The following is a 16,207-nucleotide window of genomic DNA, read 5'->3' as shown; positions in this document are numbered from 1 at the left end:
CTCACATTTTTCTCAATTCCCTTTTTTCTTCCTTGTTTTCACTAGTGATGGTAGAAACTAATTGTAATTTTTTTGCTGTTGCAGTTTTTAAAAGGCTTGCATTAGTGGAGACACTACATCGTGAGTAGCATGTTGAATGGTGTTCTAGCTTTTTTCTTCTTAAAAAAAAATTTCTAGTAACTGTGTTTGAATGAATTATGTCATCATCCTGGTGATCCTTTTCTTGTCACCTTGTTTGTGTTTCAGTCTGGTCTCGCGCAATGGGTTGATGATATTTGGTGGATATGATTTTAATGAGGGGTTTTTTCACCTTCGCGAGTGATTTGGCTTTTTCAATTAGAATTACTTTTGCCTTCTTGTTGTTTTATTGAGGATTATGTTGATCTTTTTCTTGTTATTTTTGCAGTCTTGCGAGAGGTTTCATTTGAGGCACTTTTAATTCAGGTTCTATCTTAATACCGTTTTAACTCAACACTTCTAAGTAATTCTTGTTCCCATGGTTTTTTGTTAGTCAGTGGTTGAACTAATGACTATGGATTATTGATCTTCGGAAGCGAATTTATATAGAGGTGGTTTTACATCTTCGATAGTGATTTTGATGTATGAAGTTTCTATGCTCTTGATGAGGTATATGCCAGTTATTACTCATTTTTCGGTTATGTCTAACTTGGTTGCATTTTAGGTTATACCTGTTGGTCTGCTTTCTCGAATATATTCTGTTTAGTAACCATTGTCTATTCTACTAGTATTTTAGTCTTGGAAGATGTTTTGGTTGAGATAACTCTGTCACGAGGTTTGAAACATTCTTTTTTACCTTCATTTTTTTTAAGTCACTTTTTCTTGGAAGTATGTTTCACCCTTGTTGACCATTGCATTCTTGATGGCCTGTTTTCTATTCGGTGGATGGAATTGAAGGCCAGATGATGACAGGAGTTAAGGCCAAAAGGTTCAATGCTTGGGAGAGTACTTGCATAGAGGAGGTTTCAACTCTCTCTCTTCAACTCGTTTTTTATATGCACTGTTGTTAACTTCTTGCTGACTTTTGTCTTCTCAATTGTCCTAGGCTTGAAATCTCACTTGTCAGTGGACGTACGGCACTAAGTTGTCAATATTTGGGAGAGATGTTTTGTATATAGTATTAATGATTATATTAGCAGGTATTTTTTTTGATCCTTGTTAATCAGGATATATGTATATCATCACATTTCTGGATGGTGTAATCTTTTTGAAGGGTGCATTTTGCATGCGATAATGATTTAGGTTTGCATTGACTAACCTTCCTTTCTCTCATGGATGTTCTACCATGGGTAAATGTTGATCAACACCTTGTTATTGTTGCAGCTTTGATGAAGTTTTTATTGGATAAAGTTCTTGCTCATGGGGGTTCTGAAATTTTTCTTTTCAATTTGGCTCTTATAAACTCTTTCCTTTTAAAATACTCTGTCGTTCTACTTTCTTGTTCTTAACCAGAAATCAGACTTACATACCAAGCTGTGATCAGATTTAGGATGTGTTGTCATTCTGGAAAGAATATTACAGATATGAGTTGTATGGAGGTTGTTTCTCACATTTTTCTCAATTCCCTTTTTTCTTCCTTGTTTTCACTAGTGATGGTAGAAACTAATTGTAATTTTTTTGCTGTTGCAGTTTTTAAAAGGCTTGCATTAGTGGAGACACTACATCGTGAGTAGCATGTTGAATGGTGTTCTAGCTTTTTTCTTCTAAAAAAAAAATTTCTAGTAACTGTGTTTGAATGAATTATGTCATCATCCTGGTGATCCTTTTCTTGTCACCTTGTTTGTGTTTCAGTCTGGTCTCGCGCAATGGGTTGATGATATTTGGTGGATATGATTTTAATGAGGGGTTTTTTCACCTTCGGGAGTGATTTGGCTTTTTCAATTAGAATTACTTTTGCCTTCTTGTTGTTTTATTGAGGATTATGTTGATCTTTTTCTTGTTATTTTTGCAGTCTTGCGAGAGGTTTCATTTGAGGCACTTTTAATTCAGGTTCTATCTTAATACCGTTTTAACTCAACACTTCTAAGTAATTCTTGTTCCCATGGTTTTTTGTTAGTCAGTGGTTGAACTAATGACTATGGATTATTGATCTTCGGAAGCGAATTTATATAGAGGTGGTTTTACATCTTCGATAGTGATTTTGATGTATGAAGTTTCTATGCTCTTGATGAGGTATATGCCAGTTATTACTCATTTTTCGGTTATGTCTAACTTGGTTGCATTTTAGGTTATACCTGTTGGTCTGCTTTCTCGAATATATTCTGTTTAGTAACCAATGTCTATTCTACTACTATTTTAGTCTTGGAAGATGTTTTGGTTGAGATAACTCTGTCACGAGGTTTGAAACATTCTTTTTTACCTTCATTTTTTTTTAAGTCACTTTTTCTTGGAAGTATGTTTCACCCTTGTTGACCATTGCATTCTTGATGGCCTGTTTTCTATTCAGTGGATGGAATTGAAGGCCAGACGATGACAGGAGTTAAGGCCAAAAGGTTCAATGCTTGGGAGAGTACTTGCATAGAGGAGGTTTCAACTCTCTCTCTTCAACTCGTTTTTTATATGCACTGTTGTTAACTTCTTGCTGACTTTTGTCTTCTCAATTGTCCTAGACTTGAAATCTCACTTGTCAGTGGACGTACGGCACTAAGTTGTCAATATTTGGGAGAGATGTTTTGTATATAGTATTAATGATTATATTAGCAGGTATTTTTTTTGATCCTTGTTAATCAGGATATATGTATATCATCACATTTCTGGATGGTGTAATCTTTTTGAAGGGTGCATTTTGCATGCGATAATGATTTAGGTTTGCATTGACTAACCTTCCTTTCTCTCATGGATGTTCTACCATGGGTAAATGTTGATCAACACCTTGTTATTGTTGCAGCTTTGATGAAGTTTTTATTGGATAAAGTTCTTGCTCATGGGGGTTCTGAAATGTTCTTTTTAATTTGGCTCTTATAAACTCTTTCCTTTTAAAATACTCTGTCGTTCTACTTTCTTGTTCTTAACCAGAAATCAGACTTGCATACCAAGCTGTGATCAGATTTAGGATGTGTTGTCATTCTGGAAAGAATATTACAGATATGAGTTGTATGGAGGTTGTTTCTCACATTTTTCTCAATTCCCTTTTTTCTTCCTTGTTTTCACTAGTGATGGTAGAACCTAATTGTAATTTTTTTGCTGTTGCAGTTTTTAAAAGGCTTGCATTAGTGGAGACACTACATCGTGAGTAGCATGTTGAATGGTGTTCTAGCTTTTTTCTTCTAAAAAAAAGATTTCTAGTAACTGTGTTTGAATGAATTATGTCATCATCCTGGTGATCCTTTTCTTGTCACCTTGTTTGTGTTTCAGTCTGGTCTCGCGCAATGGGTTGATGATATTTGGTGGATATGATTTTAATGAGGGGTTTTTTCACCTTCGCGAGTGATTTGGCTTTTTCAATTAGAATTACTTTTGCCTTCTTGTTGTTTTATTGAGGATTATGTTGATCTTTTTCTTGTTATTTTTGCAGTCTTGCGAGAGGTTTCATTTGAGGCTTTTAATTCAGGTTCTATCTTAATACCGTTTTAACTCAACACTTCTAAGTAATTCTTGTTCCCATGGTTTTTTGTTAGTCAGTGGTTGAACTAATGACTATGGATTATTGATCTTCGGAAGCGAATTTATATAGAGGTGGTTTTACATCTTCGATAGTGATTTTGATGTTTGAAGTTTCTATGCTCTTGATGAGGTATATGCCAGTTATTACTCATTTTTCGGTTATGTCTAACTTGGTTGCATTTTAGGTTATACTTGTTGGTCTGCTTTCTCGAATATATTCTGTTTAGTAACCATTGTCTATTCTACTACTATTTTAGTCTTGGAAGATGTTTTGGTTGAGATAACTCTGTCACGAGGTTTGAAACATTCTTTTTTACCTTCATTTTTTTTTAAGTCACTTTTTCTTGGAAGTATGTTTCACCCTTGTTGACCATTGCATTCTTGATGGCCTGTTTTCTATTCAGTGGATGGAATTGAAGGCCAGACGATGACAGGAGTTAAGGCCAAAAGGTTCAATGCTTGGGAGAGTACTTGCATAGAGGAGGTTTCAACTCTCTCTCTTCAACTCGTTTTTTATATGCACTGTTGTTAACTTCTTGCTGACTTTTGTCTTCTCAATTGTCCTAGACTTGAAATCTCACTTGTCAGTGGACGTACGGCACTAAGTTGTCAATATTTGGGAGAGATGTTTTGTATATAGTATTAATGATTATATTAGCAGGTATTTTTTTTGATCCTTGTTAATCAGGATATATGTATATCATCACATTTCTGGATGGTGTAATCTTTTTGAAGGGTGCATTTTGCATGCGATAATGATTTAGGTTTGCATTGACTAACCTTCCTTTCTCTCATGGATGTTCTACCATGGGTAAATGTTGATCAACACCTTGTTATTGTTGCAGCTTTGATGAAGTTTTTATTGGATAAAGTTCTTGCTCATGGGGGTTCTGAAATGTTCTTTTTAATTTGGCTCTTATAAACTCTTTCCTTTTAAAATACTCTGTCGTTCTACTTTCTTGTTCTTAACCAGAAATCAGACTTGCATACCAAGCTGTGATCAGATTTAGGATGTGTTGTCATTCTGGAAAGAATATTACAGATATGAGTTGTATGGAGGTTGTTTCTCACATTTTTCTCAATTCCCTTTTTTCTTCCTTGTTTTCACTAGTGATGGTAGAACCTAATTGTAATTTTTTTGCTGTTGCAGTTTTTAAAAGGCTTGCATTAGTGGAGACACTACATCGTGAGTAGCATGTTGAATGGTGTTCTAGCTTTTTTCTTCTAAAAAAAAGATTTCTAGTAACTGTGTTTGAATGAATTATGTCATCATCCTGGTGATCCTTTTCTTGTCACCTTGTTTGTGTTTCAGTCTGGTCTCGCGCAATGGGTTGATGATATTTGGTGGATATGATTTTAATGAGGGGTTTTTTCACCTTCGCGAGTGATTTGGCTTTTTCAATTAGAATTACTTTTGCCTTCTTGTTGTTTTATTGAGGATTATGTTGATCTTTTTCTTGTTATTTTTGCAGTCTTGCGAGAGGTTTCATTTGAGGCTTTTAATTCAGGTTCTATCTTAATACCGTTTTAACTCAACACTTCTAAGTAATTCTTGTTCCCATGGTTTTTTGTTAGTCAGTGGTTGAACTAATGACTATGGCTTATTGATCTTCGGAAGCGAATTTATATAGAGGTGGTTTTACATCTTCGATAGTGATTTTGATGTTTGAAGTTTCTATGCTCTTGATGAGGTATATGCCAGTTATTACTCATTTTTCGGTTATGTCTAACTTGGTTGCATTTTAGGTTATACTTGTTGGTCTGCTTTCTCGAATATATTCTGTTTAGTAACCATTGTCTATTCTACTACTATTTTAGTCTTGGAAGATGTTTTGGTTGAGATAACTCTGTCACGAGGTTTGAAACATTCTTTTTTACCTTCATTTTTTTTTAAGTCACTTTTTCTTGGAAGTATGTTTCACCCTTGTTGACCATTGCATTCTTGATGGCCTGTTTTCTATTCAGTGGATGGAATTGAAGGCCAGACGATGACAGGAGTTAAGGCCAAAAGGTTCAATGCTTGGGAGAGTACTTGCATAGAGGAGGTTTCAACTCTCTCTCTTCAACTCGTTTTTTATATGCACTGTTGTTAACTTCTTGCTGACTTTTGTCTTCTCAATTGTCCTAGACTTGAAATCTCACTTGTCAGTGGACGTACGGCACTAAGTTGTCAATATTTGGGAGAGATGTTTTGTATATAGTATTAATGATTATATTAGCAGGTATTTTTTTTGATCCTTGTTAATCAGGATATATGTATATCATCACATTTCTGGATGGTGTAATCTTTTTGAAGGGTGCATTTTGCATGCGATAATGATTTAGGTTTGCATTGACTAACCTTCCTTTCTCTCATGGATGTTCTACCATGGGTAAATGTTGATCAACACCTTGTTATTGTTGCAGCTTTGATGAAGTTTTTATTGGATAAAGTTCTTGCTCATGGGGGTTCTGAAATGTTCTTTTTAATTTGGCTCTTATAAACTCTTTCCTTTTAAAATACTCTGTCGTTCTACTTTCTTGTTCTTAACCAGAAATCAGACTTGCATACCAAGCTGTGATCAGATTTAGGATGTGTTGTCATTCTGGAAAGAATATTACAGATATGAGTTGTATGGAGGTTGTTTCTCACATTTTTCTCAATTCCCTTTTTTCTTCCTTGTTTTCACTAGTGATGGTAGAACCTAATTGTAATTTTTTTGCTGTTGCAGTTTTTAAAAGGCTTGCATTAGTGGAGACACTACATCGTGAGTAGCATGTTGAATGGTGTTCTAGCTTTTTTCTTCTAAAAAAAAAATTTCTAGTAACTGTGTTTGAATGAATTATGTCATCATCCTGGTGATCCTTTTCTTGTCACCTTGTTTGTGTTTCAGTCTGGTCTCGCGCAATGGGTTGATGATATTTGGTGGATATGATTTTAATGAGGGGTTTTTTCACCTTCGCGAGTGATTTGGCTTTTTCAATTAGCATTACTTTTGCCTTCTTGTTGTTTTATTGAGGATTTTGTTGATCATTCTCATGTTATTTTCGCAGGCTTGCGAGAAGATTCATTTGAGGCACTTTTAATTCAGGTTCTATCGTAATACTGTTTTAACTCGACACTTCTAAATAATTCTTGTTCTCGTGGTTTTTTATTAGTCAGTGATTGAACTAAAGACCACGGATTATTGATCTTCGAAAGCGAATTTATATAGAGGTGGTTTTACATCTTCGATAGTGATTTTGATGTATGAAGTTTCTATGCTCTTGATGAGGTATATGCCAGTTATTACTCATTTTTCGGTTATGTCTAACTTGGTAGCATTTTAGGTTATACCTGTTGGTCTGCTTTCTCGAATATATTCTGTTTAGTAACTAGTGTCTGTTCTACTACTATTTTAGTCTTGGAAGATGTTTTGGTTGAGATGACTCTGTCACGTGGTTTGAAACATTCTTTTTTACCTTCATTTTTTTTAAGTCATTTTTTCTTGGAAGTATGTTTCACCCTTGTTGACCATTGCATTCTTGATGGCCTGTTTTCTATTCAGTGGATGGAATTGAAGGCCAGACGATGACAGGAGTTAAGGCCATAGGTTTCAATGCTTGGGTGAGTACTTGCATAGAGGAGGTTTCAACTTTCTCTCTTCAACTCATTTTTTATATGCACTGTTGTTTACTACTTGCTGACTTTTGTCTTCTCAATTGTCCTAGACTTGAAATCTCACTTGTCAGTGGACGTACGGCACTAGGTTGTCAGTATTTGGGAGAGATGTTTTGTATATAGTATTAATGATTATATTAGCAGGTATTTTTTTTGATCCTTGTTAATCAGGATATATGTATATCATCACATTTCTGGATGGTGTAATCTTTTTGAAGGGTGCATTTTGCACGCGATAATTATTTAGGTTTGCATTGACTAACCTTCCTTTCTCTCATGGATGTTCTACCATGGGTAAATGTTGATCAACACCTTGTTATTGTTGCAGCTTTGATGAAGTTTTTATTGGATAAAGTTCTTGCTCAAGGGGGTCCTGAAATGTTCTTTTTAATTTGGCTCTTAAACTCTTTTCTTTTAAAATACTGTCATTCTAATTGCTTGTACTTAACCAGAAATCAGACTTAAATACCAAGCTGTGATCAGATTTAGGATGTGTTGTCATTCTGGGAAGAATATTACAGATATGAGTTGCATGGAGGGTGTTTCTCACTTTTTTCTCAATTCCTTTATTTTTTCCTTGTTTTCACTTGTGATGGTAGATGCTAATTGTAATTCCATTCCTGTTGCAGTTTTTAGAAGGCTTGCATTAGTGGAGACACTTCATCGCGAGTAGCGTGTTGAATGGTGTTCTAGCTTTTTTCTTCTAAAAAAAAAACTTCTAGTAACTGTGTTTGAATGAATTATGTCGTCTGATCCTTTTCCTGTCACCTTGTTTGTGTTTCAGTCTGGTCTCGCGCAATGGGCTGATGATATTTGGTGGATACAATTTTAATGAGGGGGTTTTTCACCTTTGCGAGTGATTTGGCTTTTTCAATTAGCATTACTTTTGCCTTCTTGTTGTTTTATTGAGGATTTTGTTGATCATTCTCATGTTATTTTCGCAGGCTTGCGAGAAGATTCATTTGAGGCACTTTTAATTCAGGTTCTATCTTAATACTGTTTTAACTCGACACTTCTTAATAATTCTTGTTCTCGTGGTTTTTTATTAGTCAGTGATTGAACTAAAGACCACGGATTATTGATCTTCGAAAGCGAATTTATATAGAGGTGGTTTTACATCTTCGATAGTGATTTTGATGTATGAAGTTTCTATGCTCTTGATGAGGTATATGCCCGTTATTACTCATTTTTCGGTTATTCAAGGGCTATATTGGTTGAGACAAAGGATGGATTACCATCAGTTGTGTAAAATACTTTCTTTGAGATGATGGTGTTTTTGCACTTAATAGTTACTCTAATTGTGTAAATGAGCATTCTTTAACGAACATTTTGCGTATGATAATTGTTTGTTACCACCGTATTATTATTGTAATCTTGCAGCAAGGTTTGTTGGAGGCACTTTTCAAGGGGACCTAATGTTATTTTTACCTCTTGCTTTCTGTACATGTGGTTGTCACCATTTGCTGACTGTTGTATTCTCATTGTCTGCCTTTTTGTTATCAGAAACTAAGATGTTAGGGGATGAAGGTGTTAGATTGTTAATGTTTGTGAGAGACGACTTTTAGAGGGATTGGCTCACATATGGTACGATTATTAATTGTATTAATAGTCTTCCCCCTAGCTTTAATCATGACTCCTGTTGTTACAGCTTTTCATGGGCTTGCATTGGTGGGGGAATCTTCTGGTGTACGAGGTTCACTGCCGGAGATCGTCGCGTCCCATAGAAGTACCGCTGTGCCCCGACTTCCCCGCATCTGCCACCGATCTCTCTGTGACCGGTCGCCGGAAGTGATCGATGCCGCCGGGAGACCGTGGCCAGACGCCCCTCCGTCACCACCCCGTCGACTGTGGCGCCGCCGCAGCCCTCCCCCACAGCCGCCGCCGTGAGGAACGGCCTGCCCTCCCGAACTGTCGGGAGGTTGAAGAAGTCAAGAGTAACGAGTAAGCGCTAAACTCGTCACCCACAACCCGATAACTCGGGTCCGAAAAAAAAAACGGGCACGTGAACTACACGTGCTGATGGTAATGGGTATCGGAGCTGGTTGCGCCCGAAAATCCGAACCCGATAGCCCGAACCCGTAACGGTTCAAAAAAAAAGTTAAAAAAAAAGAAAAAAGCTTTACACAACTGCACGTGCGTGCAAAAAAGAAAAGAGAAAAAAAGAAAAAAAAACCCCTTGCTTGTTCATCTTTCCCAATCGGCCGCCCCTCGCCGCGTCTCCGCCTAGCTGCACCGCCGCGCGACATCTCCTTCGGATGCCGCCTCCTCGCGGTCGACTGCAGACAATCGAAGCCGACCGCCATAGAGCCCCGACGATGCCCTCCCCGCCGATCCGCGCCGCCTGCGCACGCGTCGTCGCATCGTCATCAAGGCCGAGCTCTGCCGCCTCACCTCCCCTTCCGGCCGCATCCACAACTCGTCCACGGCCGCCCTTCCGCCGCACCCGACCCCCCTCCATCCAATTCCCCTTTGCCATCCCCAAACCCCTCCCATCTCCTTTATCTCCGATCCCCTTCTTTCGGCCGAAGTCTCACTCGATTCCCCCTCTTCTGCACACAACCCACTTTCCCCCACTCATCTAACTCCTCGGGCCAACAGGGCCAAACCCGACACCACAGAAACCCCCCCACCCTCTCTACTCTGCGGTCCAAATCCAACAGGCCCAACTGCAGCAACCCACCTGCGGCCCGGCAGACTCATCAGGCCCGCCCACTGTTTCAAAGTCCAATCCACAGGCTCTCCTCTTCATTACACGGGCCCAACTGCAACCATAGGCCCACAGCAGCATCCCCTTGGCATTCATTTCGGCCTTGCAACAGTCCAGCTTCAGCCATCAGCTCTACTGAGTCCTTGCGCTGCGTCTCTCGTCGTCTCTGTTGCTTGAGAAGCCATGAGCGAACAACCTTGGTCGTCTCTTTCACGACAGGTGATAGGTTTCCACTTTTCTTTGGCTTACTCATTTAATTATGTTCTAGTTCTCTTGCATGATAGCCACATTTTGAAAACTTACATTGCTGTCAAAATTCAGAATATTGAACCTCTCACTTCCGAACCCGTCCTATTACCCATTAAATCTTTGTTATTAAAGTAGCACACCCTAGCAACAGAACATTTCTCAACGTTCAACGACTAAGGCCCTGTTTGGGGGAGCTTTTGGAGGGCCAGAAAGCACTTTCTGGCCCTCCAAAAGTACTTTTAGATGAAAAACTATGTTTGGTAAATTTTTCAAAAAGCTGTTTCAGCTTTTGCGGGAAGCTGAAAACAGCTTTTGGGAGGAAGCTCCAATTTGGAGCTTTTGAGAGGAAGCTGTTTCAGCTTTTTCGGAAAGCTATATTTTTGACAAAAATGCCCATATTAAAATAACATAATTACATAGTTTATCCCTGTATAAACCTAAAAATCTGCTGGAGCCAAGAACCCAAGCCGTCAGACTCCCTTCCGTAAGAAAAGGTATTTTTCTTTTCAATTTTTGTATGCATCTCTTGAACCACATTTTAGAAAAAAAAAATTTAATCCTTTTCTATACCTTCCAAAATCAATTTATTGTTTTTTTTTATCATCAACCTCGCGGCCCACGCTGAGGTCCTCCTCGAGCGTGGACCATGAAGAAGAGCCCCTGGACCGCGGAAAATTATTTTATGAAAAATTATGAAAAATTATTATGGAAAATTATTTTATATTAATAATTATAATATTTTATATCTTTATTTTTGTATTATACTATAAATATAATATCATATTATATTATATCATAATACATTAATATGTTATGTTAAATAATTTAATATTATATTATATTATGAAAAATTAATTTATACTAATAATTATAATATTTTATACCTTTATTTTTGTATTATACTATAAATATAATATCATATTATATTATATCATAATACATTAATATGTTATGTTAAATAATTTAATATTATGTTATATTATGGAAAATTAATTTATACTAATAATTATAATATTTTATACCTTTATTATTGTATTATACTATAAATATTGTATTATATTACATTACATTATAATACATTAATATGTTATTTTAAATAATTTAATATTATGGTATATTATGAAAAATTAATTTATAATATTAGTTATAATATTTTATACCTTTATTTTTGTATTAAACTATAAATATAATATCATATTATATTATATCATAATACATTAATATGTTATGTTAAATAATTTAATATTATGTTATATTATGAAAAATTAATTTATACTAATAATTATAATATTTTATACCTTTATTTTTGTATTATACCATAAATATAATATCATATTATATTATATCATAATACATTAATATGGTATGTTAAATAATTTAATATTATGTTATATTATGAAAAATTAATTTATACTAATAATTATAATATTTTATACCTTTATTATTGTATTATACTATAAATATTGTATTATATTACGTTACATTATAATACATTAATATGTTATTTTAAATAATTTAATATTATGTTATATTATGAAAAATTAATTTATAATATTAATTATAATATTTTATACCTTTATTATTGTATTATACTATAAATATTGTATTATATTACATTACATTATAATACATTAATATGTTATTTTAAATAATTTAATATTATGTTATATTATGAGAAATTAATTTATACTAATAATTATAATATTTTATACTTTTATTATTGTATTATATTATAAATATAATATATATTACATTATATCATAATACATTAATATGTTATGTTAAATAATTTAATATTATGTTATATTATCAAATATTAATTTACTCTAATAATTATATTACTATTATGCTATATTAACATAATATTATTTTATATTACAATAATATTATACTATATCGTATATTTATGTATTAATTTATGTTATGTTTTATTATGTTGTGTTGTATAATACTATGCAATGTCTTTTATGGTAATTTTATCATATAAAAGTACTTTCTCAGTTTGTTTACCAAACACAAAACAAAGTAACAGCACTTTACGAATGTAGTTACCAAACAGCAAACATCTTTTTATAACAGCTCTACTTCAGACAGCTCTACTTCCAACAGCTCTACTTTCAACAGCTCTACTGCCAACAGCTCCCCCAAACAGGGCCTAATTTACTTTAGGATCAGAACAACTGTACTACTTGATTGCAATCTAATTTCTTAAATTGAATAATCTTAATCCTTAATTCCGAATAACCGAAGTAAAAATCAGCAACATTTAAACTATAAGTTATTATTGTAAAAACTTGCTGATCTCTAAAATCATAATAGATTGCATTAGTAGGTCGTTTTGCATCATATTTATTAGGATTTCATTGGTGACATTGCATTAGTAGGGGGACCTAATGTTCTTTTTACCTCTTGCTTTCTGTACATGTGGTTGTCACCATTTGCTGACTGTTGTCTTCTCATTGTCTGGCTTTTTGTGATCAGAAACTAAGATGTCATGAGAATGAAGGCGTTAGATTGTTAATGTTTGTGAGAGACGACTTTTAGAGGGATTGGCTCACCCTTGGTAGTATTATTAATTGTATTAATAGTCTTACCCCCTAGCTTTAATCATGACTCCTGCTGTTACAGCTTTTCATGGGCTTGCATTGGTGGGGGAATCTTCTGGTGTATGAGGTTCTGATATTTTTTTGCGTTCCTTTTCAGTGGGTTGCGCTTATAAATGTTGCCTTGTCATATGGCCTGTTAATCCGCGATCTGTCCTGGCTCAATTGTTTGGTGAACTTTGGAGTTTGACGATATGATATTAATGAAGGGGTTATGTCTAACTTGGTATCATTTTAGGTTATACCATTTAATCTTCTTTTTCTTGTGTATGTTCTGTTTGGTGATTGGTTTCAGTTTTGTTATATTCCAGTCTTGCAAGATGTTTTGGTGGATATGCTTTTTGTTAAGGTGGTTGAGACATTCCTTTTACTTCATTCTGTTTCAAGTCATTTTTTTGGGAGTACTGTTTCACTGCGTATTGGCCTTTGTGTTCTTGGTGGTGTTTTTTTCATTTGCTTACCTGGTTTGAGCTTAAGGCCATCGGTGCCGATGCATGCTTGGGGGGGTATTTGCATAGAGGTGGTTTCAACTTTGTTCTTTTTAACTCATTTTGCATATATGTGCTGTTGCCACCTTCTGCTAACTTTTGTCTTCTCAATTGTCTGCTTGTTTGTGATCGGTCTTGAATCTAAGTAGTCCTTGGACTCATGAACTCCGTTGTCAATATTTGGGTGAGGCGATTTATATGTAGCATCATCGATTGTATTAATAGGCATTTTTTCTGATCCTTGGCGTTATCTTTTTGAATGGGGGATGCTTTGGACCAAATAGTGGGTTAGATTTTATAGACAAGCATGTCTTTTTCTCTCGTGGATGTTCTTTTACAGATAAATGTTGGTTAACACATTGTTACTGTTGCAGCTTTGGACATGGTTTTTGTTGGATGGAGTTTTTGCTCAAGAGGGTTTTTAACTCTATTCATGTGCTGTTGTGGCTTTTTGTTGACCTTTGTCGTTCTAATTGATTGTTTGTTAACTAGAATACAGACTTACTGACCAAGCTGTGATCAGATATAGGACGTGTGGATGTTCCAGAAAGATTATTTGTATAGTGGTGGTTTCTCACAGGTAATGATTTGCACTTGTATTTGTTGTTCCCCCCACCCCCCTCTCATAGTTTTACTGTTTAGGACAGATGATAGTAGTTACTACGGTTATCTTTAGAGTTCTGCTTGTACTTGCATTTATGGAATGTGATAAGATTTTTTTCTTTTCATTTTATTTAAAATAAACTTGCTAATTTTGTGAATCTTTGTGCTGTCAGATGATCTGCTGTGTATCATGACCAGCGATCATATTTGCCATCATGGGTTGATAATCTTAGGTGGATGGAATATCTCAATCAGTAGCTCTTGATGGTGTATCAACTATCACCTATTTTTCCGTTAGACATGATTTTGTATTAGTGAATAGCGTTTATTGTTACTCATGTTACCATTGGTGTCTTTCATGGGGTTTACTTGTCATTATTTTCACCTAAAATGTGTTTGGGTGCACGAAATGAAGTTATTTTATGTTCTTCAAATACATATTCATGACTTTTTAATATGGGGTGCCATCAGTTGAGTAGAAGACATGTTCTTTGAAATGATGGTTTTTTTTTTCTGCTTTTCTCTTTTTTTGGCATTTGATAGGGATTGTAATTGTGTCAATGAGCACTTTTTTATGAATATCTTGTTTAGGAAAAAAGTTTGTTACCTCTCGCATCGTTATTGTAGTCCTGCTGTTACAGCTTTTCATGGGCTTGAACTGGTGGAGGATCTTCTGGTGAAGATGGTCTTGTTTTTTATTTTCTTTTCCGCTTTTTAAATTAGCAACTTGCTGCCCTTATAAATGTTGTCTTGTCATATAGTTTGTTAATCTGTCCTGACATGTAGGTTTTTGATTTTCGGATTATGGTTGATATTATATTTATTATGGGAGTATGTCTAACCTGGTAACAGTTTTAGGTTATCCAAGTTAAGTCCTTTTCTTGTATATATTCTATCTGGTGACCAGTGTCAGTTCTTTGACTATTTCAGTCTTGCAAGATGTATTGGTGTAGATGCCTTTTGTTAAGGGGTTTGAACCATCCTTTTTAACTATGTTTTGTTTTAAGTTACTTTTTTTGAAGTACTGTTTTACCAGTTGTTGAGCTCTGAATTCTTGATGGTCTATCTTTTATTCAGTGGTTAGTGTTGAAGGCCAAACGAGTCTGCACTAAAGGCCATAGGTTGTCGATGCTTGCATAGAGGAGGTTTCAACTGTGCTTTTCTTGTAACTCGTTTTTTATATGTCCTGTTGCCACCTTTTGCTGACTATTGTCTTCTCAATTGTCCGCCTGTTTTGATCGTACTTGAAATCTAAGTTGTCGTGGGACTTATGGTGGTAAGTTGTCAATAGTTTGGGAGAAATGTTTGGTATATAGTATTATCGATCATTTTAATAGTCATTTTTTTTCCTGATTCTTATTGATCAGGATATATGTTTATCATCACCCATCCAGATGGCTTAATCTTTTTTGAACGGGGAGTATTTTACTTGATTGTGATTTCTCTCTTGGAGGTTCTCTCATGGATAAATGTTGATTAACACCGTGTTACTGTTGCAGCTTTGACGAGGTTTTTGTTGGATAAAGTTTTTGCTCGTGGGGGCTCCGGAATGTTCTTTTCAATTTGGTTCTTTTAAACTCGTTATTTTTAAATACTGTTGAATCCTTTTGCTGGCTTTCTAATTGTTTGTTTGTTGACCAGAACATCAGATGTAAGTACCAAGATGTGATCAGATTAAGGACGTGTCAATGTTTCGGAAAGATTATTTGTATATTGGTGGTTTCTCACCATTGATAGTGATTGACTTATATTTTGTTGGTTCCCATTCCCTGCTCAGAGTCTTGTTAATGAGGATACATGATGGTAATAATTATGGTTATCCTTACAGTTCTGCTGGGACTTGCATTGGTGGGCTGATGAGGGTTTTGTTTTCTTTTTATTTATAATAACTTGCTAACTCCATGGATCTTTGTTCTGTCAGATTATCTGCTGTTAATCATGACCACTAATCATGACCACTGAATTTTAAAAATTGATATTGTTTCTATTTTTCCATTTTCATCTTTTTTCTTGTCAACTATAAAACTTCCCCCGAGGGGATTTAGCTTTTAGAATTCAAAATGTCAAATTGATGTAAAACTAAAGTTGAACCCCCCCCCCCCCCCCCCCCCCCCCCCAATGTGGCCTTGGTGGTCTCTGTCACCATTTGCTGATTCCTGCTTTCTCGATTTCATTTTTTCTTCTTTGTTTTCACTTGTCATGGTAGATGCTATTTGTCAGTTCTACTGCTGTTGCAGTTTTTCAGATGGTTGCATTAGTTGTGTGTTGTGTTGAATGGTGGTCTAGCTTTTTTATT

The 16,207-nt window shown here is 35.3% G+C and overlaps 2 long non-coding RNA genes across 51 annotated transcripts in view; one reads left to right on the top strand and one right to left on the bottom strand.

Moving 5' to 3' along the window:
- LOC103704283 overlaps positions 1 to 16,207 on the top strand; it is a 32,762-nt gene that overhangs the window by 8,877 nt on the left and 7,678 nt on the right. For 17 of the 50 annotated variants that reach the window (XR_005515065.1, XR_005515081.1, XR_005515091.1 and 14 more), the window contains 10 exons: positions 85 to 120; positions 247 to 1,556; positions 1,648 to 1,683; positions 1,810 to 3,119; positions 3,211 to 3,246; positions 3,373 to 4,680; positions 4,772 to 4,807; positions 4,934 to 6,241; positions 6,333 to 6,368; positions 6,495 to 8,426. This is a non-coding gene — a long non-coding RNA (uncharacterized LOC103704283). The remainder of the gene's footprint in view (positions 1 to 84; positions 121 to 246; positions 1,557 to 1,647; positions 1,684 to 1,809; positions 3,120 to 3,210; positions 3,247 to 3,372; positions 4,681 to 4,771; positions 4,808 to 4,933; positions 6,242 to 6,332; positions 6,369 to 6,494; positions 8,427 to 16,207) is intronic. The other 33 variants (XR_005515104.1, XR_005515093.1, XR_005515099.1 and 30 more) reach the window with 33 other exon arrangements.
- Positions 7,427 to 16,001, bottom strand: LOC120113260. The gene is made up of 2 exons (XR_005515113.1): positions 12,624 to 16,001; positions 7,427 to 8,689 (listed from the first exon to the last, which is right to left on the bottom strand). It is a non-coding gene; the product is annotated as an uncharacterized LOC120113260 (long non-coding RNA).

The sequence above is a fragment of the Phoenix dactylifera genome, chromosome 15, assembly GCF_009389715.1.
Source record: "Phoenix dactylifera cultivar Barhee BC4 chromosome 15, palm_55x_up_171113_PBpolish2nd_filt_p, whole genome shotgun sequence".
NCBI classification, from domain to species: Eukaryota; Viridiplantae; Streptophyta; class Magnoliopsida; order Arecales; family Arecaceae; genus Phoenix; species Phoenix dactylifera.
This window is presented reverse-complemented; position numbering and strand designations above follow the sequence as displayed.